Source organism: Arachis hypogaea, chromosome 13 (assembly GCF_003086295.3).
Source record: "Arachis hypogaea cultivar Tifrunner chromosome 13, arahy.Tifrunner.gnm2.J5K5, whole genome shotgun sequence".
NCBI lineage: Eukaryota > Viridiplantae > Streptophyta > Magnoliopsida > Fabales > Fabaceae > Arachis > Arachis hypogaea.
This window is the reverse complement of record NC_092048.1, coordinates 100,481,547-100,485,187: the sequence shown is the minus strand read 5'-3', so window position 1 is coordinate 100,485,187 and position 3,641 is coordinate 100,481,547. Positions and strand designations below refer to the sequence as shown.

General features: G+C 40.0%; 1 non-coding gene across 1 annotated transcript; it reads right to left on the bottom strand.

The window, feature by feature from the left end:
• Positions 1 to 1,175: 1,175 nt before the first annotated feature.
• On the bottom strand, positions 1,176 to 1,283 carry LOC112739411 (small nucleolar RNA R71). Its single transcript, XR_003170348.1, has one exon. It is a non-coding gene; the product is annotated as a small nucleolar RNA R71 (small nucleolar RNA).
• Between the last annotated feature and the right edge of the window lie 2,358 nt (positions 1,284 to 3,641).

Sequence of the window (3,641 nt, the reverse complement as noted above, 5' to 3'; positions counted from 1 at the left end):
TGCCACTTACTTGTTAAGAAAGATTCAAACTTTAAGTTCTAGAATCATATCTTGTGATTTCTTGTGAATCAAGTCATTAATTGTGATTTTAAAAATCAAATATTTTTCAAAACTAATTTCAATCATATCTTTTCAAAAATATTTTCTTATCTCATCTTTTTCAAAATTTGATTTCAAAATATCTTTCCAAACTTCTTATCTTTTCAAAATTTGTTTCAACTAACTAACTAACTTTTTGTTTGTCTCTTATCTTTTTCAAAACTACCTAACTAATTCTCTCTCTCTAATTTTCGAAAATATCTTCCCTCTTTTTCAAAAATTCTTTTTAATTAACTAATTATTTTAAATTTTGATTTCAATTTTCGAAAATTACTAACCCTTTTCAAAAACTATTTTCGAAAATCACTAACCCTTTTTTCAAAAATAATTTTCGAAAATCCTTCTCCCTCATCTCCTTCTTATTATTTATTCATCTACTAACACTTCTCTTCATCTCACATCACTGCTCTTATCCTTACCCTTGTGTTTGGATCCTTCATTTTTCTTCACCCCTATTCCTTTTCTTCTTCTACTAACAATAAGGAACCTCTTTACTGTGACATAGAGGATTCCTCTTCTTTTCTTGTTCTCTTCTCTTTCTTATGAGCAGGAACAAGGAAAAAGGCATTCTTGTTGAAGCTGATCCAGAACCTGAAAGGACTCTGAAGAGGAAACTAAGAGAAGCTAAATTACAACAATCCAGAGACAACCTTATTGAAATTTTTGAACAGGAGGAGGAGATGGCAGCCGAAAATAATAATAATGCAAGGAGGATGCTTGGTGACTTTACTGCACCTAATTCCAATTTACATGGAAGAAGCATCTCCATTCCTGCCATTGGAGCAAACAATTTTGAGCTGAAACCTCGGCTAGTTTCTCTAATGCAGCAGAACTGCAAGTTTCATGGACTTTCATCTAAAGATCCTTTTCAGTTCTTAACTGAATTCTTGCAGATCTGTGATACTGTTAAGACTAATGGAGTAGATCCTGAAGTCTACAGGCTCATGCTTTTCCCTTTAGCTGTAAGAGACAGAGTTAGAGTGTGGTTGGAATCTCAACCCAAAGACAGCCTGAACTCTTGGGATAAGCTGGTCATGGCTTTCTTAGCCAAGTTCTTTCCTCCTCAAAAGCTGAGCAAGCTTAGAGTGGATGTTCAAACCTTCAGACAGAAAGAAGGTGAATCCCTCTATGAAGCTTGGGAAAGATACAAGCAGCTGACCAAAAAGTGTCCTTCTGACATGCTTTCAGAATGGACCATCCTGGATATATTCTATGATGGTTTATCTAAGCTATCAAAGATGTCATTGGATACTTCTGCAGGTGGATCCATTCACCTAAAGAAAACGCCTGCAGAAGCTCAAGAACTCATTGATATGGTTGCTAATAACCAGTTCATGTACACTTCTGAGAGGAATCCTGTGAGTAATGGGACACCTATGAAGAAGGGATTTCTTGAAATTGATACTCTGAATGCCATATTGGCTCAGAATAAAATATTGACTCAGCAAGTCAATATGATCTCTCAGAGTCTGAATGGAATGCAAGCTGCATCCAACAGTACTCAAGAGGCATCTTCTGAAGAAGAAGCTTATGATCCTGAGAACCCTGCAATAGCAGAGGTAAATTACTTAGGTGAACCTTATGGAAACACCTATAATCCATCATGGAGAAATCATCCAAATCTCTCATGGAAGGAACAAAAGCCTCAACAAGGCTTTAATAATGGTGGAAGAAACAGGTTTAACAATAATAAACCTTTTCCATCATCCACTCAGCAACAGACAGAGAACTCTGAACAAAATACCTCTAATTTAGCAAACTTAGTCTCTGATCTGTCCAAGGCCACTGCAAGTTTCATGAATGAAACAAGGTCTTCCATTAGAAATTTGGAACCACAAGTGCGCCAGCTGAGTAAAAGGATCACTGAAATCCCTCCTAGTACTCTCCCAAGCAATACAGAAGAAAATCCAAAAGGAGAGTGCAAGGCCATTGAATTAATCACCATGGCCAAACCTGTAAGGGAAGGAGAGGACGTGAATCCCAAGGAGGAAGACCTCCTGGGATGTCCAGTGATCAATAAGGAGCTTCCTTCTGAGGAACCAAAGGACTCTGAGGCTCAATTAGAGACCATAGAGATTCCATTGAACCTCCTTATGCCATTCATGAGCTCTGATGAGTACTCCTCTTCTGAAGAGAATGAGGATGTTACTGAAGAGCAAGCTGCCAAGTTCCTTGGTGCAATCATGAAGCTGAATGCCAAATTATTTGGCATTGAGACTTGGGAAGATGAACTTCCCTTGTTCACCAATGAACTAAGTGATCTGGATCAACTGACATTGCCTCAGAAGAAACAGGATCCTGGAAAGTTCTTAATACCTTGTACCATAGGCACTATGATCTTTAAGGCTCTGTGTGACCTTGGTTCAGGAATAAACCTCATGCCCCTCTCTGTAATAGAGAAACTGGGAATCTTTGGGGTGCAAGCCACTAAAATCTCATTAGAGATGGCAGACAATTCAAGAAAACAAGCTTATGGACAAGTAGAGGACGTGTTAGTAAAGGTTGAAGGCCTTTACATCCCTGATGATTTCATAGTCCTAGATACTGGGAAGGATGAAGATGAATTCGTCATCCTTGGAAGACCCTTCCTAGCCACAGCAAGAGCTGTGATTGATGTGGACAGAGGAGAATTGATCCTTCAAATAAATGAGGACAACCTTGTGTTTACAACTCAAGGATCTCTCTCTGCATCCATGGAGAGGAAGCATAAAAAGCTTCTCTCAAAGCAGAGTCAAACAAAGCCCCCACAGTCAAACTCTAAGTTTAGTGTTGGGAAGCCACAACCAGACTCTAAGTTTGGTGTCAAACCCCCATATCCAAACTCTAAGTTTGGTGTTGGGAGGTCTCAACAAAGCTCTGCACATCTGTGAGGCTCCATGAGAGCCCACTGTCAAGCTATTGACATTAAAGAAGCGCTTGTTGGGAGGCAACCCAATGTTTATTTATCTAATTTTCACTGTTTTTCATGTTTTATTAGGTTCATGATCATGTGGAGTCACAAAATAAATAAAAAAATTGAAAACGGAATCAAAAACAGCAAAAGAAAAATCACACCCTGGAGGAAGACCTTACTAGCATTTAAACGCCAGTAAGAAGCATGTTTAGGGCGTTCAACGCCAGAACAGAACATGGTTCTGGCACTGAACGCCAGAAATGGGCAGCATCTGGGCGTTTGAATGCCAGAAATGCACCCTGGAGAAGAGCTGGCGCTGAACACCCAGAACGAGCATGGTTCTGGCGTTCAACGCCAGAAATGGGCAACAAATGGGCGTTCAACGCCCAAAACAAGCACCAATCTGGCGCTGAACGCCCAGAGTTGTGTGCAAGGGCATTTTGCATGCCTAGTTTGGTGCAAGGTTGTAAATCCTTGAACACCTCAGGATCTGTTGACCCCACAGGATCCCCACCTACCTCCACTCACTTCTTCTCACCCTCTTTCACACAATCCCATAAACACCCTTCCCCAAAACTCTTCACCAATCACCTCAATCTCTCTTCCCTATCACCACTTCACCACTCACATCCATCCACTCTTCTCCATA